Source organism: Mustela nivalis (genome assembly GCF_964662115.1).
Source record: "Mustela nivalis genome assembly, chromosome: 6".
Classification (NCBI taxonomy): domain Eukaryota; kingdom Metazoa; phylum Chordata; class Mammalia; order Carnivora; family Mustelidae; genus Mustela; species Mustela nivalis.
The window spans coordinates 79546302-79574301 of NC_139025.1; the positions used below are offsets into that span (position 1 = coordinate 79546302).

General features: G+C 38.9%; 1 protein-coding gene across 2 annotated transcripts in view; it reads right to left on the reverse strand.

The window, feature by feature from the left end:
- The window catches only part of SEMA6D (semaphorin 6D), a 573864-nt gene that overhangs the window by 56072 nt on the left and 489792 nt on the right, over positions 1-28000 (reverse strand). The window lies entirely within an intron of this gene.

Genomic DNA, 28000 nt, shown 5'->3' on the forward strand with positions numbered 1-28000 from the left:
AAAGGATTTTCCTTTCCTCAATGGTTTCTGCTTTCTCCTCTACACAGAGTTGCATGTTTACATTTAGGAAAAATACCCGGTTCTGAGTTGTTTCTGAAACTTCCACTGACAGCTTTGAAAAGGAACTCCAAAAGACACCCCATGGAACTGCGGAACTCCGGCCTGGACTCATCCGGAGAACTGTTTCCTCACCAGTTAACACTTTGTTACCAAAAGGCAGAAGGAGGGAGGAGTGGAGGGAGAGTCTTTTAAAATATAAACTCTCTTCCTGCTGTTCTTCCTATTCGAAGAAAGGGGTAGGGGGCGGAAAGAACAGCTTTGGCAACTCTGCTCTGTGATTTTTCTGTTGTTGTTAAGGCTTTTGTTGGCTGGCTGGCTGGTGTTTTCTGGTTGTGCTGGGCTCTGACATCATTGCAAGTTACTTGGCAGTCAGGGCCCTTCCCCAGCCAACTTCTGACCCAGAAGGGAGCAGGCCCCGCTGCAGGCAGAGGGCTCTGTGCACTGAATGAAGATGCAAGGGGGTGACCCGTGGCTCCATAAGAATTAAATTGCCACCCACCTGGAGGCAGAAAGCTTAGGAGTTGTTCTGTCTCTGCAGTAACAGCAAAGGGGGGGGGGTAGGTTTCAGTTCTTTAGATTCCTGAATTCTTTGCTGAAATTCCATGATGACCAACTTTACAGAGCACCACCCCTGGGAGTACAGTTTATCCTGGACTGAGTTCTTCAATCCAGGAATAAAAAAAACTTTGAGGCTGCAGAAGGATGTGCTAATAGGTCATTTCAAGCCAAGGATTAGACATGTTTTCAGTCTAAACATCAGTCTAGACCTCTGAGCCAGTCTCAATGTTTGGTTCCCTGAGGAAGAGAAGTAGGGAAGTGGACAACCCACTGACATGGAAAGAGTGACACCCTGTGTCTTTTGGTCGGGATCAAGACATTACTCTTAGGAATTCATCATCTCCTTGGTTCCCGGAATCTTGATTGTCAGGAAAATGACTTTCTTTTCATTTGGATTTTAGTGGGAAACAGTCTATAAAAGCAAGTGCTCATTCTATGCACTTTGTTAGCATTTGGTCCTTTCAGTTGATTTTATACACTTTTAACCTTCCAGCTCTGTTTACTTCTCTAGTGCCGTATTTTGTCCCACATCCCACATCCCACAGTACATCCCCATTAAGCTCTCTCATCGAATGGCCGCTGGCGGCCCCCCACTGTGTCACCCCGCTTCATGTCTCCTGTCTTCATTTATGGTGTCTCTGCTTTTAGGGCTGCTCTTTCTCCATAGCGTCAGGTACTTTAATTTCTGCTTTTCTTCACTTTTACCAAAAATTTTTCTAGGTGTCAGAATCTCCCTCCTCCCACTAGCCCCAGGATGGGTTTAAGCACCTGTTTTCTATGCTCTTCCAGCAAGTTTATCTAGGTAATTTCCCACAGGGAAGGGAAAAGATCTGTTTAGGATGTCTTCCCCATTGGGTGCTTCTTAACTGCAGGGATCTTGCCTTTTGACCTGGATAGGCCCCCGTGCCTAGCACAGTGCCTGGCATTTACTAGGCACTCAATGAATACTTCTGAAACTGGTCAGGTAACAGAGCCTAGAACTTTCATGTGCTTTCATACCCTTTTATGTGCTGAACTAGTCATCTCTAGATTGTGTCCTCCTCCAGAGTAGGGATTTATTCACCCGTATCCCCTGAGCAAGCATAGTGCCCTTGTAAGGATATGGGTTGAATGAGTGAATAATGAAGGAAGAAAGGAAGGAAGATATCTGGCTCTTTCCACACTCAGAAAGAATGCTTAAAGGACTCACTGTTGTAGAGGGTTAGCAGTGATGCTTTTGGGTTATCTGTGTACATCTCGCATTAGGGATAAGCAGTAACTTCATTCACAGTCCTTGGTTTGTTTCCTTTAGGAATAAAACTCAGAATGTAATTTCTATCTTTCATTCCCAATCTCATTTCCAGAATAAAAGCTATCTGAAAATTATGGAGAATCTATGTGTAACGGTCAGTGAAAGTTTATCAGTCATTGAAGAGTACAACTCATGAACTCCTACAGCACAAAGCACTCGTGCTTAATATGGGCCAAACTCTGTTCTTAGCCTTTTACAAATATTAACTCACAACAATTCTATGAGGTAAGTACTACTGTTCTCTTCATTTTATAGAAAAGGAAACCGAAGTTTACAGGGTGCAAGGGACTTGCCTAAGGCCGCCCAGGTAGTAACTAAATAGGATCTGAACCCTACCTCTTGCTTAGTTGTAAGAATGCTTAATAGTGAGGTCACAGTTAATAGCAGTAGTTAATAGTGAAGGCTTTAAAACATCAGACAACCTGGATTCAATCCAGATTCCTCCCCCTTGGGATAATTTATTTGACTACATTGTGCTTCAGTCTTCTCACCTGTGAAACAGGGGTGATAACAATATTTCACATGGGTCTTATGAAGTCTGAATGTGATAATGCATGTAAAGTGTTTAGCATCTTACCTGGAACACAGCAAGCCCTGAATAAATATTAGCCAATATTATTATACGTGCCCTGAAGGCAGAGCAATCTTGGAAGCCTGCAGAACTGAAAGGGAAACTTAATCCAACCTCACATTAAAAGGGAGCTTTAGTGCAAAAACACATGGTATACAACAGCTTGGCAATGCCTTCCTATATCCTTCATTCCCTCATCTGAGTCTATGTATCTGTTAATTCAGATACACACACTGCTCGCTATCCAGTGGATATGAAATAACATTCTTGTATGAATTTTAATGAATAACACAGTTTAGGATCTAGAATTTCATGTTCCAAAATAAAAAGAGAAGAGGTATTGAAATTTCAAAGGTAGCTGCAGCTCCTGTGATTAATTTGGAATGCACATATAGTCTTCCTTGCGTTCACACATTATAGAAAGTGCTTTTGTGGCAAGGGATTGCTTTCAAAACTAATCTAAGCTCTCCATGACATGATAAATCATTAATAATATAGACCCAAATCTCGGCATCTGCATGGGCACAGCTGGCCTCCTTGTGTCAACAGTCTGCATATGAAAGTGACTCTGCCAAGATATTTCACTTTAATGAAAAATATTTATCACGGTAAATCTTAAACCTCAAGATTTTACTGACATAATTCATTTCTATTATTATGTACTATGATAAGATACTACCACAGCTATGCTTATGTTTGGAATGATAAAACTGTGGCTTTTTAGCCATTTTGATTACTGTTTCTTAGCATGAACAATTTTTGCCATACACTCTAAGTAAAGGGAAAGCACCATGCATCTACGATAATAATAAATCAGTTACTTATCTAATTTTGCTAATGACCCCACAGGTGCCGCTGTGTGGATGGACACTGAGTGCTCAAGCCAAATTAAATCAGACGGGTTTTTTTTGTTTGTGTTTTTTTTTTTTTTGTTACCATCAGAAAGATGAATGGTAAGCAGCACTTAATAATATTAGCTCTTTTGAAAACAGATAAGAGATCAGGAATGCTATCACCATTTCATCAAAGATCTTTTGAAACAGCAGAAACAAAATAAACTTTTTAGAGGGAGGGTCAAACAAAAGGATGATTAAATTAGTCCCAGTTGCTTACTTGTACTTATATGTACTTAGGAAAGAGTGCTTAGGGTGCAGGGATGCTAGCTTACACCCCCGCAGATAGAGGGAAGCTGAGACTCTGGATAAATTCCTCAGAGCCTTCTCTCCAAAATTTACAGCAACCAACCCACTGACCTTAAGGAATCGGGGCTGAATAATATCTATTAAATGTTAGAATCTCTTCACAAAAATAAAAGATAATACAAATATTCAAAAGTGGTAGAGAATTAGAATATGTTTTTTGAAATGTATACTTTTTAATTTTTTAAAAAGGATGTCAAATATCTTTTTTTATAAAAGATTTTTTATTTGTTTGTGAGAGAGGGAGCATGAGCAGGGGCAGGGGCAGGGGGAGAGGGGCAAAAGACTCCCCCCGCTGATCCAAGAGCCCTGAGAGAGGCTTGCATGACTCTTGAGATCATGATCTGAGCGGAAGGCAGACACTCTACTGACTGAGTCACCCAGGCATCACATTTTTTTTTTAAATAGACCCCACTGTCTAATCACCTTCTTCTCCTTTTTCTTCATTTCCCTCTCCTTCTGCTTATTTATTAATTTATTTATTTTTTGCCTCAGCCAATGTTAAAATTCAAATCAACCAAGGGATAAGAAACTAACTGGCTACTTATTACACCTTAGATACTGATGGCTACAATTCTGTCCACTTAATTTTTACCATAACTCTTAGAGACAGGAATCATTTAGGAATGAAGAAACTCAGGATTATTTGAGATAACCATCTTGTTAAAGTTTGCAGCTTTGTAGATGATGGAGGTCCAGAATCTACCATAGGTCTGTTTGGCTCGCAGCCTAATTTGCTTTCTAGGCATGCTGTAAAAAATGTAAAAAAAAAAAAAAAAAAAAAAAAAGTAAAAAACTTGCTTTACGCCATGCTATAAAAAATGTAAAGAGCACAGGGTTGAAAACCAGTGTGTCTTGGATAACACAGCAAATAAAATTATTTAAAACTCACAACTACACTCTCCAAGCTATGTTAAAAACGTGTGCTTCAATTTCTAATTCTTTGATAGTTCTTGCCTGTTGCATACAAACTAGTATCAGGAATTCTGTGATAGGGTTTATAGCATACTTTAAACTTCTCTACCTTATATGCATACTATTACCCATATAACTCTTCTGGACTACTTACAAATAATAATTTTAAAGAACCTATTCAACAGCATGCAAATTTTATATTAAAATCATCCCCACTGGGTAAGCTACAAATGTTTCAATTAATGGCTAAGGCCATAATGATGGTAACCTTTGCAAAAAAAAAAAAAGAAAATCCTAATCTCTGAATGCTGTATATATTAGAGCTAGGTAGTAGAGCTACAGACTTGAATCATTGCTAGACACCACTAGTGCCACCTATTGGTTAAAAAAAAAGAATAGGATTCTGGGTAATTTCCATCTTTCCAAACAATGCAAGCAAAGACACATTTTTTACTTTCCTTTCACCTTCTGTGGAGGATGTTTTCTGTTATGGACATTTGATTAATATTGAATATGTTAGAGTCATTTTTAAAAAATGACCTTGGTTACGTGCAAAGGAGTGAAGGGTAATAGGTATATGGGGGACAGGAAAGGGTTGACATTCTGGAATAAAAATCAATAGCAAACACTGTTCGCATTCTGCTGTAATTAGAGGAGTTGTCTAAAATCCCCAATGCCTTATTAAACTGTGATGAAGTGGCAAGGGCCAGCAGCACATAGGGAGACACATTTGGCTAACAAGTGTTTAAATCTGAGTCTGGGATATGGTGTCACTGAGTCAGCAATGACACAAACGAGGTAATAGGAGGCAATGCTGTCTCCATCAGCCCCAAGTACTGGAGTTTCATTCGTGTTCTAGAAGGAGGCTCAGGAGAAACCTGTTGTTTGTCTAACCTTTCTCTGGCTGCACAAAGTGGTCTCCCCAGATCTCTCTGGCCTTCAAAACCAGAACCCATCATCAGTAGACAGTCAGCAAGTAAAAACAGTTAAGGATCATAAATTTTTACAGCAGAATTTTCTTGCTAGGATGGTCCTAGCAACCAAGTTAGAGCTAAACATTATCCATTTTACTTTACTGCAGTCGAGGTTGAGCTCCTCGATGGCTGCTAAAAGTTTGAATTGTGATATGTGCTGAAAAAAAAAATCACTTCGAATTTACATTCTTAAGGACCCCTTTAAAAGAGGAGCCTCAGAGTTTGCCACTGTCTGAATTTGTATTTCAATTATTAAGCGAAGAGAAGAAATTGTTTGGCTAGAAGCCTTTCTGGAAAACCCAGAAAAGGTCCAGAAGGACTGTTTAGAGGCTTTTTTTTTTTTTTTTTTAATTTGACAGACAGAGATCACAAGTAGGCAGAGCGTGAGAGGGGCAGAAGCAGGCTCCCTGCTGAGCAGAGAGCCTGATGTGGGGCTCAATCCCAGGACCCTGGGATCATGACCTGAGCAGAAGGCAGAGGCTTAACCCACGAGCCACCCAGGCGCCCCTGTTTAGAGGCTTTTAACACTATTACACACCCATCAAATTAGAATCTTTCCATGTATTGTATTCAATGGTTGACTTCTCAAATCATATTGTGTCTGGATCCACACAGCCATCACGTGTGTACTCTTCTAGAATTCCTGTTTAAAGTATTTGTGGGTTCTTTCGCTGTATGAAAATCTTTGGAATTGTGCTCATAAAGCACCCCAATGTGTTCTGAATTTCTGGGTCCTAACTGCAGACTGAATGGATTCATTTCTCATCACAAATTTTAATTAAGAATTCCAGTGATGCAATCATTTGCTAATGAATAATACCTACTCAGTACCAAAGCATTCTACTAAATATGTTTACTCAAGAGTATGTTTTCTAGGGCGCCTGGGTGGCTCAGTGGGTTGAGCCGCTGCCTTCGGCTCAGGTCATGATCTCAGGGTCCTGGGATCGAGTCCCGCATCGGGCTCTCTGCTCAGCAGGGAGCCTGCTTCCTCCTCTCTCTCTCTCTCTCTGCCTGCCTCTCAGTGTACTTGTAATTTCTCTCTGTCAAATAAATAAATAAAATCTTAAAAAAAAAAAAAAAAAAAAAGAGTATGTTTTCTAAAGATACTTTCCATGGGTCCGTTCCTCATTTTTAAGTCATTGACCTTATATTTAAAATAGGAGGAAAATGTTTATCTCCTATTTTATTGAGATATATGAGAATTCAGAAGACAAGGATGGCAGCTGGGAATAAATTCATATTAAAGTCAATCAATCATGATTTCAACTCCTCAGAAATATCAAGATGCTTAATTCTGTGACTTATCTTTGTTTAGATCATTTGGTGAGGCTATTCAATTGCTTATTCCCTGGCTAGGCTATTGTGCTTTTGAAAAACTACCCCAGGCTACTGATTGCTTGAATATGCTCTTGATTTCCATGTAATAAGGGAAGAATCAATTCGTTTGTTTTTAACTTATTTGCCAGCTTTTATGTCAATGAACGAAAAACATAAATAAATAAATGAACAAACTACTCATCCCTTTTGATATCAGGTAAGTGTGCAGCCTATAGAAAGAGTGTTATTTCTGGGAATTTCAAACAATGTTAATTCTTTCAAGTTAAACCACTTGAAACACACAAAGGCTGAGGCAGACTACCTGTAAAAATGTTTCTCCAAGAGACCTTGAGTTCCAGGGAACAGAGGACCTTCCAAATCAAAGCAGGACATTACAAAATCCAATCAAGGTGACAAGAAGAGATCCCCAGATAAGACTATAACTCATGTGGGCGAGGGCAGGATCATTCAGTCATTCATCCTTACATACGTTCATTTCACAATTTGTTATTAATAGCATCAATCTGCTTTGTGTAAAGCACTGTGCAGAGATAAATGAGATATACCTTGCATTTAGACAGCAACTTAGAGTTTGAAAAGCAGCTTTATCCGTCAGAGTCCTGGCAGGGAACAGATGGCGCATTCAACGTGTGTAATTTGAAAAGTCTTTAATAAAGGGATTATTTGTAAAGGTGTGGGTAGACTGCAGAGAAACCACAGGGAGAGTTACCCTGAGGCCTGACTACCCCTAGGACCTAAGGAGCCAGAGGAGGTAGCAACTGGCAGAACCTAGACACATAGAGACAATGTGGGGAAGATCCCCTTGCTTAGAAGTCAATTTCTAGAGGCACAGAGTAGAGGAAGAAGACAGAGGACAGATGTTGGATCTAGAGGAACAATTGGAAACCCATTATTTAATTTTATTTTGATTCTTACAGAAGAGTAGTGTTAGAAACCCTAACTTTGCAAATGAGAAAACTGAAACTAGATTTGCTTATCATAACTTAGTTACATAGCAGAACCAGACCTTGAACTTGAGTCTTCTGAATCTAAATCCCGTGCTTACCAACCTGTCTCCTTATTCCCTACCCTTTGGACTTCCTTATGACCCTTATCATATTGAGTTATTAACATGTTTTATCACTTAGTGGACTGAGCTTCTTGAGAGAGAGAACTAGGTCATTGTATTTGGTGTATAGAGTTGCAGCTGGATAGGAATTCTGGAGACCCCAAATGGATAGAATGGAGAGAGTGTGCAACCTAGCTGGAAAGACAGATGTGTAAGGCTAACATCACACATAGCAGAATGCTGCAAATGCTAAATCCAGAAGTAGAGGGAAAGGAGGAATAGGTAACAGTGTGGGTTGTTAAGACTTTATGATGTGGGGTCATATGAGCTGAGCCAAGCACTATGAAAGACAAGGTCAAAGGTAGAGGACCATAACCAAGTTACTGTGGACAGAGGGGAGAGCAGAAGTAGGAGCAGGTGGGAGGGCATGGTATAGTTGGGCATGCTTGACATTCCTGGAGGCAAGTAGTCCGAGATGTGTCTGGAAGGACAAGATAGGCGCACAGCATGGAATTTCTGAAGTGGCACTTGCTGGAGTTAGAATGTCTTTCTCAGGGTGTTTAGAAGCCATAGATTTTTGAGGAAAAGATGATCATAATTTAGGCTGTGCTTTTGAGAGACAGTCCTCAAGGCAAAGGGTGGAAGAGCTTGGAGAGGTTTCAGAGTAAGGATGCTAGGATAGGGGCCAGGGCAGAAGTGGGCTTCAGTGGTATTGGAATCAGTACATACCAGAGACACAACAGGGGCTGATGTTTGACTGTCAGTGTGGGATGTGGTTTTTAGTGAGGACCTAAAAACTTATTTTCAATCCAAGTTTCTATAGAGAACGTAGTCTTCAAATTCATCTAGGTTTTCTTTGTATGGCCAAATTTAATAAAAGTTGAATTATTTTAAGAGATGGAGACACAGGAAGTGGAGCAGGTTTTCATGGAGGATAACTGAGTTTGGCTTTGGGTAAGTAGACTTTAAAGTGCTGGCATGGTATCCCTAAAAGGAAAATTAGAAATTGTCATAATAATTACATTCGTGGACAGGGGACACTTGCTATTTTCCAGAGAAACAGCAACATCTAAATGAGCCAAGTACATAGAATAAGGTAAGAGGCAATTCAGTTCTTATCAAATGACCTAGGTTAGCCCTTATGCGCTCCTAAGTCTCACGTGCTTAGAGATGCTCGGGTGAAAAGCTTTAATCTTTTGCATTCTTGGAGTGTTTGCTCCAACACAGAAAACGTACACTGGAGAATTACACAATTATTTCCATTTCTCGGCCATGTCCATGCAAACATAGGAATAGCATACCTGGCAATTCATTGTATTTTATCAAATATCTTTTGGGACGACTGTTCAGTGATATCTGTTCCACCCAACACTTTTATAGAAAATGCTGATGCATACCTTTAGAACTTTTTATGAAACTTTTCAAAATCATTCTTTCAGAACGCTAAGGGAACTTTGATGTTTCTTTTTTTTTAAATTCTTTTTTTTTTTAAGATTTTATTTATTTATTTGTCATGGATAGAGGGAGAGAGAGTGAGCGAGCATAGGCAGACAGAGAGGCAGGCAGAGGCAGAGGCAGAGGGAGAAGCAGGCTCCCTGCCAAGCAAGGAGCCCGATGTGGGACTCGATCCCAGGACACTGGGATCATGACCTGAGCTGAAGGCAGCTACTTAACCAACTGAGCCACTCAGGCGTCCCATGAACTTTGATGTTTCTTAAAAGTGGTATAGATAAGTGTCCAAAAATTAATTGAGTTAAACCATTATCACTCCATGTAAAATTAGGTATCCCTAGGATCTGATTATCAATATTTGCTACCGAAGTCTAAATGAACTCAGAGAAATAGAGTTCCGTGGTTTCTTCTCTCCATTATTTTAAACAATGTGAACATTAGCCATTTGACTTGATTTGCAATGTTAACATGAAATATAGTAGAGAGTGGATCGTTTCAGAGTAAGAAATCACATCTTGACAGCCTGGTGATAAAATGCTATAACAGTAAAGATTAGATCACTTCCAGTTGTCTCTACAAAAATTTTGGGAAAAAACAGAATATGACTTTATATTCTTCAAGCTTAGTTTTTCTATTTATTTAGAAAAAGAAAGTGAGTGTGGGGCCATGAACATCATGATATTATTTAATGGTTAGAGTGAACTTCAGAGTAACTTCGATCAAGACAACTTATAATGTAATGGTTATAGGATTTGATAAATTTCTTCACTTATGTTATATAGGTTAAAAACATATAGTGTTCTCCCCCAGTACATAAGGGAGAGAGACAGGAGGGAAGAGGGAGTGGAGGTAGAAAAAAAGTAGAGCGACAAAATGAAAGAAAAGGAAGGCAAATGAGAAATCTAATTAAATTTAACGGCACATTTCCAAGAAAAAGATAAAATCTTTTGCAACATCTGCAGGTTCAGTTTCTGAACTGTAGGCACTTACATTGGCAGGAACTTACTCCCCCCCCCCCCTTTTGTTTTATTATTTGCCGTTAATGGGGGGAGAAATAAAATAGATATAAGTATTTGTTAATTTCATGCAACCCGTTTCAAATTACACAGAATCTCATAGAATGTAAGCTTAATTACATAAGCAACCTTTGTATTAAAAACATCACTTTATTACCCTCTATAAACATTTTATGAATCCGTTTAGTTTATGGTTAAATTAAGAGGAAATGAAAGGCAGGGATAAACTACAAAGGATTCTTTCCTCATCTTTTAAACTGACTTCATTAGAACCATAATTTAGGGCTAGGTATATCTGAGCAATCCAAGCATAGAGATAGGACAAATCTACACTTGTATTATTCAGTCAAATGTTGAAAAAGTGGTGTTTGGTTTTTGATGAATATTTAATATGCCAGAGAGCTCTCAAGATTCCACTTTAGCTGTGAGATCTGGAGCGGTTTTCAGCAGAGGCTGAATTGCTGATCTGGCCCCCTGAGCTCCCTCTCCACTTTTCTTCCTCTGATATTCCTTAAGTTGCAGAGAGGTAGAAAGATATAGCACCCTGCTGCCTGAATAGTCTCCTATATGTACTGTATAAATGAAGAAGATTAGGAAAAGGACCCTGGACCTGAGGCAGTCCACACTCTGGAGAAGTACCCTGGTCCTGGTTTGAGGCCACAGGACTCTGACGATCCAGCAAAGGTTTTTGACTCCCTGGTAATGGCCTTAAGCCTCGAGGGCTCGAGAGAAAGCCAACATTTTTCATACTGCAGCATAGAATTTGGACCCAATTTGAGCCATCTGGACCCTTCCTTGCCTCTTAATCAGTGCAAGTCAATGTGGGACAAGAAACACAGGGCTTTCACAGATGACTGGTCTTACTTATTCCTGCAATTCAGAGGGATTGCGAAAAGCACTGGTTGGGCTGGCCTGTGATTAACCAGTGACTCTCTGGTTCAAGTGGGAAATGGTGAGCTTCTGGAAAAAAAAAAAAATCAGAAAAAAATAAACTCTAGAACGTCTGTGAAAGATTATTTATTAAGTCATGTATTTTGTTATTCAATTATTTTATTAGGGCAAGTACACAGGTTTTGTTTTGTTTTGTTTTTGCTTAGCTTTGGTATCCTAACGATTCCAGGTTTCAGTTTCCTCTTCTGCAATGCTAAGATAGTTAATATGAGGTTACTGTTAGGAGTACAATAACCAATGTTTATGAAAACATTATATAGGTTTTATAGAGTAAAACTGTAAAACCTTACAATAAGATTAGCTATTACCAAAGTTCAGTGGCCGACCTGGTGGCCAGGTAAGAATTGCTTGGGATGCTTTGTTAAATTCTGTGCGTCACACCTGCTTTCTTCCCTTCCTTCCCATTATGATCTGTCCGTCTAGTGTCCTTCTCTTCTCTCTCACTGAGTATCATTACTTTAGTGATCCCCTGTTACACCGCATTCTTCAGCATAATAAAAAGGTGAAAAGTAGCTGCCTTTAAGCACCGAGTGCTAGAAAGCCATATTTGTATCTCCAGTGCTTAAAACAGTATCTGGAAAATACATATTTATTGAATGAACAGTTTAAATGATAATGCAAAGATTACTACCAGAAAGGTGAATGTAGTTCTACTACTATAGTACATCTTTAAAAAATTTTAAATACCCCTTAACTACCTCACTGGGGGAAAAAAAATCTAGAATAGGATAATACTTGAATGTGATCAAAGTGCAAGCCACTCATATCAAAATCCAACAAGTTCTTAGTGGTAAAATACAAGAGTTCCTCTTTAAAAAAAAAAAAAAAAAGTCATAGAGGGGCACCTGGATGGCTCAGTGGGTTAAGCCTCTGCCTTCAGCTCAGGTCATGATCTCAGGGTCCTGGGATCAAGCCCCACATTGGGCTTTCTACTCAGCGGGTAGCCTGCTTCCCCCTCTCTCTCTGCCTCTCTGCCTACTTGTGATCTCTATCTCTGGGTCAAATAAATAAATAAAATCTTAAACAAACAAACAAACAAAAAAACCACAATGCCACAGTAAGGCAGGGAGAAGCATCCAAGTAAACAGAACAGAGTACAGGTATAGACACAAATTTTTATATAATATTAAATTCATTAATATGCAAATTAAAATATAAATATGGTAGCATGTCAAGTAACAGAGAAAGGATACATTCTTTAATAAGAAAGCTGAAACAATGGTTGTTTTTTTTTGGCTGGGGGGGGGAAGCTGGACTCCTGTTTCATACTTCATTGTCTGCCAGAAAATAAACTTCTAATGGATCATATATCCAAATCTAAAAAGAGGTTATAAAAATCTATAAGTGATTATTTCCACAAACCTAAGATAGTTTCTAAATATGACAAGACACAAAACCAAAACTCAGAGTAAAAGACTGGTATTTTTCCTATAAAAATCTGAAAATTTATATGCAGTAAAAAATACAATAAAACTTAAGAAGACCAACTAGCAACCATCTGCAATATAAAAAACAAAAGGATTATTATTCTTTTCTAAGTAACAGCTGTACTAAGATGTAATTCACATACTAAAAAGCTCACTCTTTTACAGTATACAATTCAGTGGTTTTTAGTATATTGACAGAGTTGTGCATTCATCACCACAATCTATTTCTAGTATGTTCACATCATCCCAGAGAGAAACCCTGTACCCATCAGCAGTCACTCTTTATCCCTTTCTTTCCCTGACCCTGGTAGCCATTAATCTAAACTTTGTCTCCATAGATCTGCCTGGACATTTCATACATGCGGAATCATACAATATGCAGCCTTTTGTGTCTGTTCCTTTCACTTAGCACAAAGTGTTCAAGACTCATCCATGTTTGCGTCATGTATTGGTACTTTATTCTTATTATGGCTGAATCATATGCTTTTGTATGGATATACCACATTTTCTTTATCGCTCATCAGCTGATGGACGTTTGGGTTGTTTCTATTTTTTTGGCTACTGTGAATAATACTTCTATGGAAATTTATATACAAGATTTTGCATGGATACATGTTTTCATTTCTTTTGGGCATATACCTAGGAGTGGACTTGCTATGATAACCCTGTCTTTAATTGGTTGAAAAACTACCAAACTGTTTCACTCATTGGCTGCATAATTTTATATTTCTATTAGCAGTGTATTAAGGTCAATGTCTTTATGTCCTCATCAACACTGTTACTGTCTGTCTTTTTGATTATAGTCATCTTAGTATGTATAAAGTAACATCTCACTGTGGTATCGTTGTGCATTTTTCTATTGACTAAAGGTGTGGAACATCTTTTCATGAGCTTACTGGCCGTTTGGGTATTTTCTGAGAAATGTCTACTTAAATTCTTCACTTATTTAAAAAATTGGGTTATTTACCTTTTTATTACTGAATCATAAGAGGTCTTTCTATCTTATAGGCAAAAGTCCTTTAATCAGATATACGATCTGCAAATGTCTTCTCTCATTCTGTGAGTTGTCTTTTCACATTCTGGATGGTGTCCTCTGGAGCACAAAAGTTTAAAAATTCTGACGAAGCCCAATTTATTTATTTTGTATTTTGTTGATTGTGCATTTGGTGTAATATCTAAGAAACCACTGCTTAATTCAAGATCATGAGGCTTTACTCCTATATCCTCTTCTAAGAATACAATAGTTTAACTTTTACATGTAGAGCTATGATCTATTTTGAGTTAATTTTATATGGTGTGAGGTAGGGATCCACATTCATTAGAGTGCATGTAAAAAATATTATCTTAATGTATTAAGTGCACTTCAATAATAAATACTGCAAATATGCCAATAATAAAATGGACAAATGATATTGAGCAGGTAATTTCAATCAATTAAGAAGATATCAACTTCAAAAAGTAATCAAAATGTAAATTAAAACAATAAGTTATCATTTATAGTTAGTAAGTTTAGCCTTAATTAGAGAGACTAGTAAAATCCAATGTTGAGGATGTACGGAGACCTATACTTCCTTGTATTTATTGGTGGGAGCAGTTGGCACCATGTATCTGAATGTAAGATGTACTTTTCTTTCAACCAGAAGGTCCATCTCTGTAAATTAATTCTTTAAAAAAGAACTAGACTACTGTACATACTTAGGACTGTTTATGACAGCAATAAATTTCAAACTACCTAGATATCGATCATTAGAGGACTATTTAAATTATCAGGGGAATACTACACAGCTGTTGAAAGGAACATTAATATTTTGTGCATAGAAATACACCTACTACATACTAACAGATAAAGGTAGACTATAGAGCAGTTTATTTCATATGCTTTCATACTTTAAAAACAAAACCCAAATGAAGGATATATGTGAATATAAATAAAAGTCTTAAAAATCCCTATGATTTTAAAACAGGTAATTTACTTTCTTCTTCACATCTCCATGTACTATCAGAAACTTTTCTCTTTTTATCAAGAAGGAATTAATTCCATTTTCAGAGAAAAGTTAATTGTTTTATAAAAAAATCTAAAAAATTTTAAAATTTTCAATATGTTTCCACATTTGGTGCATATACACACACAAGCCTGCCCCAGAAAAGACAGGGAGAGAAAACTGGGGCATTATTTAGTATTGGACTCAAATGTTCTTTACATCTCCTTTATTGATTTGTATATTTCAGGGAGGGGTTTTTTTTCCTCCCAGAGTTATCTAGATAATGCTATTAATTTTCCACTTTCCCTTCTGAAATGTAAGTTCCTAGCCCTCATTTTTCCTTGCAGGAAGTTTCTGGAAAGGCTCACAAAGGGAGTTGCTTCATGATGGGTTCTTTTCTCTTTTCCATGGGAACAGTGGTATATATGAAAGTTCACATAGCTGATCAAAATGCATCATGTTATTGATATTACAACATAAATAGCAGCTTTACCTTAGCCAATGTCGAACTTTCAAATATGCAAATATGCTCCTTTACATTTGCTTTAAATAAAATTATATTTCATGTCCTATTCTAAAATTTGAATATATTTTTATTGATTATACAAAGAACCCCCAAAACTATAAAACAAATGTATAGCCTATAAAAATACAATTCCACCATGCTATAAATTACAGTGAGCTAAAGCTAATGGGCTAGCTAGAGCAAACATTAAACACTTGACTAACAATATGTACATGGGCTTTAGAGCTTAGAAATTCTTTCAGAGAATGTTTCAATAGGTTGCCTTTTTTAAAAAGCTGTATATGGGGGACGCCTGGGTGGCTCAGTTGGTTAAGCAGCTGCCTTCGGCTCAGGTCATGATCCCAGTGTCCTGGGATCGAGTCCCACATCGGGCTCCTTGCTCCACAGGGAGTCTGCTTCTCCCTCTGCCTCTGCCTTCCACTCTGTCTGCCTGTGCTTGCTCTCACTCTCTCTCTCTCTGACAAATAAATAAATAAAATCTTTAAAAAAAAAAGCTGTATATAGAAATTTGAAATGTTTTTATTAGTAATAAATTCATGGACTATATTCAAAACTTTTCCACCTGTTCTTTTCTACACACACACACACACACACACACACACACACACACACAGTATCATAATCATTTCTTGGGGGCATTCGTGATTATTCAGCTACAGGAAGGGGACTGGAAAGTAGGAATATCTTAAATTGGGTTTTCTAGCCTTTCCTCTGTTTTCGTTTCTTACCCCAATATTTCCCTTCCTTTGCTACTGAATTGATGCTAAACGTAGAGAACAATTTAAGCAACTTGTTTAGGCCTGACTTGGAGGGACAGCCACTATTCTCTGTGCCTGATAGCTTGTATTTCCAGGATTCCATTTGTTGACCTTTTTTTAGAGGTACTTTGGTGTAGTGGAAAGAGCACTGCATAAAGCCAGGTTTATGTACCAATTTTGTTCCTTAATAGCTGTTGGAAAATTTATTTTAATAAGTTTTAATTTCCTCACATATAAAATAGGAATATCAATCCTTATAAGGTTATTAAACACCTAAATGAGATAGCATTGGTAAAGCACTTAGCATTATGGTTAGCACACAGTAGGCTTGCGATAAATATTAGGTCTTGTGTTATTTTACATAAGTTGTATGATTACATGAAGGTTAGTTTCAGAGAGGAAATACAAGTGCTAAGTGAATGGCATTGAATAAAACTAAATTAAAGGTCTTTGTAAATCCGGCATAGGCTGATCCTTCACATCTTCACAGGGTTGGGCACAGGGTAGATCCTCAATAAATTATATAGATAGGATAGAAAAGCAATTTAGGGATTACTCTTTTTTCACGTCCTCCCTCTTTTTTAATCATAGTCACTCCCCTTTCGCCCGTCTTTGCTCTTGCAGCCACTTTAAAATTTTAGTTTATTATACAGTGGAGAATGTTACAGCTACTACTTTGGTGCAGAACCACACCATAAGGGACCTAGTTAATCTCTGGTTTATAGGAGGCAAGTAAGTGTAATATATTGTGTCAACTCTGCCAGGTAGTGACTGCATGGGCTACTGCATTGCTGAAACAATGTGGCTACAGGAGGACATGTGGGGAAGAACACTGACTGATGAGTTATGCCTACCATGGGCACAGGAGTATGGACTAGACATCTCTGCACCATCTACTTCTATTTCATACGCTGAAGGAAAAAAAATGGCGGAAGGGAAAAAGTAACAGGTGATTTCCAGACAGGAAGGGAACAATCAAGTTTATAAATATTTCTCACTTAGTGGACACATTTTTAGGTCCCATCTACATCAAGAATGTTTTCATTTCCCTCTTGAGGAGCTTTCCTTGTTAGGAAGATTTTAGTAGCCATACCTTGAGAAAGCCTTCAGAGAGTTTTAGTTTTACTGTTAGAGGTTTTACCATAGAAGCAAAAAGCATTTATAAAATTCTGTTCTTGCCATTGGAGAGTTTGATCATTTGGTATGTTAAATAATATCTAAGTTTACACAGGCCCTCTTTCTCTCATTTTCTCATTTATTCCATTGGTTACATAGAGGCAGAACATGTAAAAGAGTTTGCATTTGAATGTTTATTGACCAAGCCCCCACTTTGCCATAAGCACTGTTCAAATATTAAATTTCATGGATTATGTAAAGTATATGTAATCCCAAAGGGATCTCACCAAACCCATATTTTAATAATGGAAAGTATCTATTTTTTGAGACAAATAAAAAAGTGCACATAGTTCCTACAAGCATATGTTAAAGATCAAGGGATTTCTGATAGAATAAACTCAAAATTGAACAGATTCTAAAGATCATCTGTGATCAAGTCTTCTATTCTACTGGTGGGAAAACTGAGGCCCAGGGAAGTTAGTGATCCTTTGGTCTTAGTGAGTTAGGTAAGCGCCATGTTGAAATGGAATCCAACTATCTTGACACTCAATCATAGCATTTTCTACCAAATGTCACTGCCCCTGAAAAGAGCTGTGTCAGAAATAAGATGATAAGGATGTGTATTCAGGATGATGTTAGGGGGCTTATGTAATGGAAGGGGTAGGTAGGTAGGAAGGTAGGTTGAGATGGAAAAATGAGGAAGATTTAAACAGCAACAGACATAGAATTGGATTAATTAGGATCAATCTCAAATCAGCAGAGCTCCATATAGGAAGAGAGATTTTGAAGAAGATTAATGGACAATTGAAAAACAATGAACTAAAGGAATTTTGGAGTCTGAATCCTAACCAATGTAGTTTATTAGGGTATTATCTGAAAGCAATTCAAAGTTTGAAGGAAAAATAGAATCAACCTTGGAATCCAATGAGTATCAGTCAATAACCAATCAGTTAGGAAAACAAATGCCACAACATTTGCTGGTGGGAGAGGAGAAGAGGCAAGAGGTCAAGATTGCAACCAAGCCCTATGTGGGCACTCTGGATATCCTGAGCTGTACTTACGGGGAGTTCAGGGTGGGGAGTGAGGCAGGATTGGCTCTTTTTCAGGGAGCAGGATAACCCTCAGAATGCAGATCAGGATACCCTGTGCACACATATGCCTTCCTGTGCTTCTCTGCTCTGGCAGTGAGGAGAGTTTTGCCAGTCTCTCCACACCCTGTTCCCTTGATTCTATCAAGTTCACAGATACACCTTGCCCTTGCCTTTCCTGGATGAGAGGGACACAGCTGACAGACCCTAGTACGTTCTTTAAAGCCTGGGCCTGGTGTGAAAGGGAGAGGAGCAATAAAGACACCCTTTTCTCTATGTGATAATTGGATAATCTTACAAAAGCTTATCAGACACTTACGAGGTGACAAGCATACCATTATAGTAATAGGGGCCTGGGTAGGACTTACACGATGATGAGGATTACAGTGATCATAATAATAATAGCAGTTTTCCATGTGTTGAATCCCTACTGTGTCAAGTACTTAATTGGGTACTTTAAAAATATTAATCTGTATAGTAAATGAGGTATGCGTTATAATCACCAGGAATGTATGTATATCCATGAAATGTGGGAGCAGTCCGTAGGGCAGTGGCTCAATGCCAGGTCTATCACTACCTGTGTGACTAGAGGAAGGAACTGAACTCTTGGAGCCTCAGTTTCTTATGTGCAAAATGGGAGCATTAATTCCCACATGGCAGGGTTGTTGCTGAAGTGCCTTTCACAGTACTTGGCCTCCAAGAAGCTACAGAGCAGATGTCAGATCCTTTCCACTGCCTTCATCCTTTCTTTTCACCTTGGCAGAGAGAGAAGACACTAGGAGCTTTTGCCAAGTTTTCTCACCACAGTGAACCCCTCTTGCTTCCCCCTCCCAGCCCTGCTTCTAAAAATAGCTGCTGAGAGTTGTAAACCCAAGAGTAATGTCTTAAGTGTGTTGTTCAGGCTGAGAGAAACCCCTGGAAGTCTCTCCTCCCTCTTGAGCTTCGCAAGAGACCTTGTTCCTCAGGAGACTTAACAGAAATTTAGGGTCACACAACTTGGATTTCTAGGGATGGAGGGAGGATGCAGAACAACCAACCAGCCCTCGGAGTGGATAGATATAACCTGGTGAATTTGAAGACGGAGTTTTCTAAAGAGACTCGGACTGAAAAACAAGTTTTTAGATCCCTAATCAAAACCTGGAAAAAGTGGAGTTCAGATCACCCTCTGAACGCCTCATCAGCCGACATCCAAGCAGCAGATTGGAGACTTCTCTTGTGCTAAGGAAACTTACATATCTTAAGGGGTAGAGAAGAGGATTAAACAGCAGAGATGTGGATGCACATGGGTCAATATGTGGGGTTGTTTTTTTCTTGCAACGAATGTTTGCAAATGTGTACTAAAATGACAAAGGACCTGACTAACAACGCATTACTGAAACCCATGCTTACTGGATATACTGATGGCTTACTGGTTACAAAAATGTCAGCTTAGTTTATCACAGATCAATAACTCATTACATGCTCGAGAATATACACAATACAACACGGATCAGCTTGCTGTCACATCCAGCCATTCAAATCCCACACCAATATGGACCTTTTTAGTCATGTGACTCTTCCTGTTTCCTTCCTACACTCTACCAGCTTTGGGAATTAAAATACATTTTATGTTTTGTTAGATAGTAAAATAATTAAAAATATGTTTTGCTTTCATTTGGAAAATTTGACGGCTGAAGGAATTAGCAGATGATTAAAAAACAAAATCTTCATTTAACAAGACTTATAAATGTGTGTGTGTGTGTGTGTGTATGTGTGTGTGTGTGCATGCAAGGCAATGCCTTGCTCAAGTCTATCGTGTTTGGGGCTTCGGATCCTTGTGCATGCACACACACACATACACACAATACCTCTCTTTTCTAATTAGAAGTTGTCAGGGCTTCCATAATTCAAATTAGCAAATCTATTCCAGTTGATTTTAGCAGAGACCATTCCGGGTACAGGGTAAGGGAATGAAGATACACAAACTGTCCCTACATTGTCTACACCCGCAACGTACTGGGACCTGAAATACAGCTTCATGGAAGAGAACATAATTTACATGGCTATGCTAGCAAGATTCTTAAAGTCCAACAGGAACGGGAACACATTACCTTTTTCTTCCTTTCTCCACCTGAAAAAGTAGAATCTAGGTTTGGCATGGGTATTACAGATCAGTTTGAGTTCACAGAAGTCTGATTTCCATTTGGCCACAAATGAGGAATTTCATTAAGAGTACCCACCAAACCAGCATTGACAACCTGGTGACCAGGCAATCTGTTTGTCTGTGTGACGTAGGCTGGAAGCCCTGGGGGCATATGTTAGGCACAGTGTTGTCATTCAAGAAATAGTCCACATTAACTTAATTTTTGCCTAAGGCAATGCCTTGCTCAAGTCTATCATGTTTGGGGCTTTGGATCCTCTCCCTGTTACCTACCAGCAGACATCACTACTATCTCAGGAATTGTAACACACATTCTAATTGGACACAGATGTGTTTTATTTTATTTTGTTGTTGTTGATACAGACATATTTTAATTACCAACCTTCTCTGCCATGACTTTTCATCTTTGTCCCTTTAACATAAAAATAAGTCTGATTTGAGAAAAGCTGCTGAATTCTTCCTGTGCTCTGCTGCAAAAAATAACTTGCAGTTGACTGGCCACAACAGACACATGCGTTGATCTTTTCACAGCTGGGTTGTTTGTATTCATGTGAGCCTAGGAAAAATATTGCCATTTGTATCAGGTGAGTGAACGCACAGCTCCACCACAGGCCCGTAAGCTTCAGCATGGAGATTGATGGCCACAAGCAGGAGGCTTTAGTTTCTCCGAAGCAGCCCCTAATTCAGCTGGAGGGGGCATGTGGCAGGATGGGAGAGGCCTTTCCCTGCTTATTTTGCAATTAAGAAAGTGCAAACCTCTCTCTTCTAAATTCATAGTTTGGTGGGTTGGAGGTGGAGAGGAGGGGTGTCAAGTTCCTAAACTGGGATCTTTGGACACTGAGATATCCATGGATCAGAAGGTAGACTATGAACTCTGATAGTAAATAAAAAATTTAGGACACATGTACATTGTGTGTTTGTGTGTGTGTGTGTGTGTGTGTGTGTGTGTAAAGTATCCACAACTTTTCAGAGTCTCAGGAGCTTCCAACATGTAAAACCTCAATGTCCTCCTAGAACAGCATTTTCAAACATGACCACGCATCAGCACCATCTTTAGGGGTTGTTAAAAACAGTGATCCTGGAACCCCAGCCCAAGAGTTTCTGATTCAGTAGGTCTGCTGTGGGCCTTGAGAATCTGCATTTCTCACAATTTTCCGGGTGACTCTGATGCAGCTAGTCTGGGGACCAAACTTTGAGGAACACTAAACTGAAAGAAGGCAAGGTTTCCAGACCTCTCTGCACACTGGAATCACTGGGGGGAGCTTTTAAAAAGATACCAGGTTGGGGACGCCTGGGTGGCTCAGTTGGTTAAGCAGCTGCCTTCGGCTCAGGTCATGATCCCAGTGTCCTGGGATCGAGTCCCACATCGGGCTCTTTGTTCAGCAGGGAGCCTGCTTCTCCCTCTGCCTCTGCCTGCCATTCTGTCTGCCTGTGCTCGCTCTCTCTCCCTCTCTCTGACAAATAAATAAAATTTAAAAAAAAAAAAAAAGGATACCAGGTTGTAGTCTCTGCTCTTAGAAATTCTAATGTGATTGATCTGGGGGAGCCCAGGTATTTTTTTTTCCCCCAAATTCTCCATGTAGTTCCAATAATGTGAGGCAGGGCTGTGAATCACACTGCCTCAGAGCAACAGGAGAGTTGTGGTGATAGCAGGAGAGGGAATGTATTGAGATAAAAGATCCCTTTCACTTTCAATGATTTAGCCTTGTGATTTTTTTCTTCCATCTCAGGTGATAAGTAATTGCATGAGTTTGCTAGGGTGGCTGGACAAAGAGCCACAGACTAGGTGGTTTTCACAACAGTAATTTATTGTCTTAGTTCTGCAGACCGGAAATCCCAAATCAAGATGTCTGTGGGGTTAGTTCCTTCTGAGTCCTGGAAAGGAGATCCCCAGGTTCCAACATCTCTCCTTGGCTTGTAGGTGGCGGTCTTTTTCCTGTGTCTATTCAAATAGTCTTCCCTCTGTGCACATGTCCAAATTCACCCTTTTTATAAAGCTGCCAGTCAGACTGGATTAGGACCCACCCTTATGACCTCATTTTAAGTTGATTAGCTCTACAAAGATCCTGTGTCCATCCAGGACACATTCTGAGGTACTGGGAATCAAGACTTCAACACATGAATTTACGGAGAAGGGATTGCAATTCAATCTGTTACAATAATACTGTTGTTTCTAAAACCGTAAATATCTGGGAATGGGAGAGGGATACTCTCTACTCCTCTTTGCAAATTTCTCATTCAAACCAAAGCCTTTTATAATTGTAGAAAATCAATCTTTTGTAAATATTTTCTTCTTAGCTCATAACTGCAGAGTCCAAACTTCATGCTATGCTTTTGAGGCAGAGCACTGAGCTACCAGAATGAGGTCCCAGGGTCATTGCTAACCAACTAGAAAATAGACGGTCATTGGTATGCAGTGGATGGTCCATCCAGTTGACACCATGGGTCATCTCTGCAACAGATCCCAGGAAAACTTGAACACTCTTTCCAGTTCAGCCAGCCAAAAATTTTCTGACAGGTTTACATGACTCTGCTTTATTCTGAACATTGGAGAATCAGGTATAATGTGTTTTTAATGTAACGTGACCATTTTTAAGGCGCTAGACAACCTTGTTTTCACAGCTTAACTCTCTGTGCTGAAGGGATGCTAAGTTTGCAGCATGCCGAGGGATTTTTTTAAGCAGAGAAAATTGTGTAATCAGCAAGTGGACCTTAGCAAGATCATTACTAGGGCGGCAGAACAGTAATTGGTATGGAAGATATGGGAAAGCAAAGATCTAAGTGGGGGCACCTTCACTATTCTGGTATGTTCACAGTGGAGAAAGGAAAGCTTTGTGGAATAAAGAACACTTTCAGTTACGATCAAAATTAAGGTTAAGGGCTGAGGTAGGGGGCGAAATGCATTGCTAATACCACCAGGGACTTAGGAAAATGCCTAAATCTGAGCAGAATGATAGATGGTCCTCAACAAAAGGAACAAAACAAAACAAAACAAAACAAAACACATGGAAGTGAGCTTCCTGAAGAGTTGTGCTACTAAGCACAGTAGCCCTTAAACTCTTCACTCCGTTCCAGCTGCTCTGGCCATCTTGCATTTTCCCAAACATCTGAAGTTCTTCCCTATCTTGGAGTCTTTGCCTTTGGAGTTGCTTCTCCCAGAAATGCTTTTCTTCTGGCTCTTTGTATACAGCAATCCTTGCTACATTTTGGGTTGCACTGTAAATATCACCGCTCAAGTGAGGTTTTCTTTGACCATTCCATCTGCTTATGTTGCCTCTTTCATTTCCCTTTTATAAGAGTTTCACATTGTAATGTTTTCCATTCACTGGCTCTTCTTTCATTACAGTGTAAGTTCCATGAAGGCAGGAACTACACAACCAGCCCCGACCTTCTGGTAGACACTCAATATAGACCTTTTTGAATGAATGAATGAATGAATGAATGAGTGAATCAAGCAGGCTAAATGAAAGGTTTCACAAACACGGACAGTTGACCAATGTTACACAGGAACAGGGACATCTATCTAGCCTGTCTCCCATCGGACATGGTGAATACTTTTTATTAAGTATCTACAATGGCCTGACCCTAAATGGGAACCTTTTATTTATAATCTTTAATACTCAAATTAATCCTGCAAGATAGATACTGTTATCACTACTTTGAAGAAAAGAAGGCTAATACTTGTCCAAGACCACAGACCTATGAATTAAAGTGAGGTAGACGTGACTCATGTCATTCTCATTTTATTATGACTGTACTAATAATTGTCCCTTAAGTCACTGTATTCTCTTGCAACTACAGGCTACAGACAAAAGCAGCTGATGACAGTGGTAAAGATGTAAGAAGTATTTACACTGCCTACCACCTACAGTAAACATGATAGAAATGAGAAAGACTATATTTCAGCTTTGTTTCAAGCACTCTGAGGGGCACAGTGGCTTTTGAGTAGCATCCTGGAACTCTAGCTTTTAAAAATAATAGCTCAGGGGCACCTGGGTGGCTCAGGCAGTTAAGTGTCAGATTCTTGGTTTTGGCTTGGGTCATGATCTCATGTGTCCTGGGGTCCAAGAAGTCTGTTTGAGATTCCCTCTTTCCCTCCCCCAACACATGTGCACACACGAGTGCTCTCTCCCTCACTCTCAAATAAGTAAATCTTCAAGAAAAGAAATAAAAACAATAGTTTCAAAGAGAAAAAGAGTTATTTTTGCAATAGGGAAACCTGGGACTCACCACTTTAAACAAGTAAGCAAAATTTGTATCATTAGTAATAAAACATATTGACATCAACTACCTTCTGATATGATGCTCTGAAATGGGCTTAATATTACTTCTTTGGTATTTTTGATAAAAAGTATACTCCCATTTTAAACATGAGACAACATAGATAGCTCCAAATTGGGGCATATTTCTAACACATAACTAGCCAGTCCTCTTTTAAAGTGTCACAGGATCATGAAGAAGAATCCCAGATTAGGGGAGACCAAGGAGACATGACAATTAAATGTAGGGTCAATCCTGGATTAACTTCTGAACTAGAAGGAGGGTATCAGTAGGATGATCAGTGAAACTCAGATGAAGTCTACAGATTATTTAATACTGTTTGTATCGTCGTCAAGTTCCTATTTTGTATTACTGTTCTGTAGTTATATAAAATGTTAACAAGTGGTGGTGAGGGGAAGTTGGGTGAAAGTTATATTAGAATTTTTTGTGTATTTTTTGAGCTTCTTTTATTGAAATATAATTAACAGTGTTATATTAGTTTCAGGTATAAATATAAAGATTCAACAATTCTATACATTTCTCAGTGCTCATCAAGATGTGTACACTTAGCCCTCTTTATCATATTTCTTCCATTTCCCCCACCCCCAATTTCTCCTCTAGCAAACACCAGTTTGTTCTCTGTATTTAGGAGTCTGGTTTTGTTTGTCTCTCTTTTTTTAATTTTTTCATTTGTTGTTTCTTAAATTGCACATATGAGTGAAATCATATATCATTTGTCTTTCTTTCTCTCACTCACTTTTTTCACTTAGCATTATACCCTCTAGATCTGTGTTGGGAATGGCAAAATTTCATTCTCTTTTATCTTTCATATATATATATAAATATATATCTATAATCAGATATATCTATATATATCTATATAGATATATATCAGATATATATATCTGATGTCATATATATATCTATATAGAAATATAGATATCTATATAGAAATATAGATATATATATATGACATCGTCTTTACCATTCATCTACAGATGGACAATTGGGTTGCTTCCATATATTTTTTGGAACTTTTTAGAGTTTTCTTTTTCTGCTCCTTTTTTTTTAATGTTAGTCACCATACAGCACGTTGTTAGTTTTTGATGTAGTGTTCCATGACTCACTGTTTGCGTATAACCACCCAGTGCTCCATGCAATCCATGTCCTCCTTAATACTTATCACTGGGCTCACCCATCCCCCCACCCCCTCCCCTCTAAAACCCTTGGAGTTTAAAGTTATTACAAAATGAAATGTTAAAAAACAGCATAGTTTCTAAAAAAAAAAAAAAAGATATACCAATTTCAAAAAACTGAAACTAAAACACGACCTACCAAAGGGAGTTTAGAATAACGCTTTCTCTCTAAGTTTGGTGCCACTGGGAACCACTGTGTAGTGCTGAAGGTTGTTTAGTGGTTTTGAATGGTACCATGATTCGTTATTTTTGTGTCTCCTAGAAGAGGAATCAAGAAATAAATCATGAGGAACCAATAGTAAATCTCTGTATATATGAAAGAAAACAGATAGTCTTGGATTCATTCCTTCCCCATTCTTGGGAAAATGAGGAATTCCTTCGAGAATGAGGATAAAGTCTGAAATCAAAAAATGATGTGCATATGAACTGTCTATATAACAATATAAACAATATAACAATATTGTTATTGTCTATATAACTATTGTCTATATAGCAATATCATATCTCTTAAGATCTATGGTTCCTCTTCTCTCCATCTATCATGAAAGACTAATTCAGGTGCCACCCCCACCCTATCTTTGCCATATATAGCACACCTGAAACAGACCAAGGAATCACAATAAAAAGCTCTGGGAACAATGACTTCTCAAAGCCACAAGGGAGAATCACCTGGGTTTGAACATGCTGAGCCTTGCTAGATGCAAGTCGTTCCCTATTGTAGCTGGGCTATGGCTTCATACGTGGGCAAAATGCCATGTCTATAGATGGGCAGCACAGGGTGTAATTGTTGGAGGGGGCCAATGCCTCTATCTATATATGACAGTAACACTCACTTAACAGAGGAATGGAGGTGTACGGCCACGGAGGAGCTTTGCAATGGCAGAACCAGCCTGCCCAGGTCGCATGTTTCAGGGAAACACTTTGCTCTAAATCCCTGCTCTCCCCGCCCTAGAACGAATCTCCTGCTGCCCAGGAAACGCCTGCAGCGCTGTGAATAGGAAAGGGATGATGATGAGCAAATTCATGCCTACAGAAAAGCTGTGGGCCCCAGTGAGCTTGTTTCATTAGACTATTGTGGAAGCTGATGATTTGAGGAAAGGCAAGCTAACGAGAAGGGGCAGTAATGGAGTCAGGACCTTGCTCTAAAACATGCAGTCCAGCTCATTTCACAAATAAGTTGGCAGTGCGGGTACAGGTAGTGTCCAGAGAAAATGAGGCTTCTTAGAGGCCAAATCTCTCCCTCTACTAGAGCTTTTAGGTTGACTGGGGCTCTTTATTAAAGCTCTGAAGGGAGGAGAGGCCCTTCTTCATTTTACCCACTTCCCAGGGCAAGCCCTTACACTGTGATATGAGTAGAAAGAGATTGCAGAAAGCAAACCAGGTCTGCTGATTTTCTAATGTTCTTTCTTATCACCTCATTGAACTAAAAGCTTTACATGGCCAAGATCACTACCCTAAGATATTGGCAGAGCACGACCAAAATTCTCTGGGCATCTGACTGACACATTTTATATGGGCTCATTCATGAAGGAACCAAATCAACTTTCACTATGAAATTGAGTTACATGCCGAAACTGCCTTCCTATAGAAACTTTTAGGATTTCAGCCTTTTTTGAACAGGCCATCAGAACCTAATGATGTTCCAGCTATCCATATAATGAAATTCAAAGCAATGACTACAATTGGAAGCATGCATTTAAAAAATCTGAATGTAAGTGTCATTGTTGAGTATGATGAGTGGGAACACATGTCAGTGATATACTTTGCAGTGAAAAGTCTAAGCTCCTATCTGAGCTAATATCAGACTTTCCCAACCCTCCCTTTGCTGGGTGGGTCTTTGAGCAATAGTAAATTAAACTCCACCTGGGCATGATTCAAATGGCTTATCTATGACTCAAAATCGGTTTCCACTGTCTTTGCCAGCTTGCACAATGAGCCAAGACTCATTTCCTTTGCATCCCCAGAAATCCTCTCCTCACCCCTATGGATGTGATGCATTTGCCTAACTGAAGTTTGGTTACATGTGGGTGGACAGTCCTGTCCGGAGTATTAGCTAACGAGGATGAACCTTTGTAGATTTTAAGGATCTCAGCACTTTGTCAGTTCCTCATCTTTCAGTGAGAAGACGGGGCAC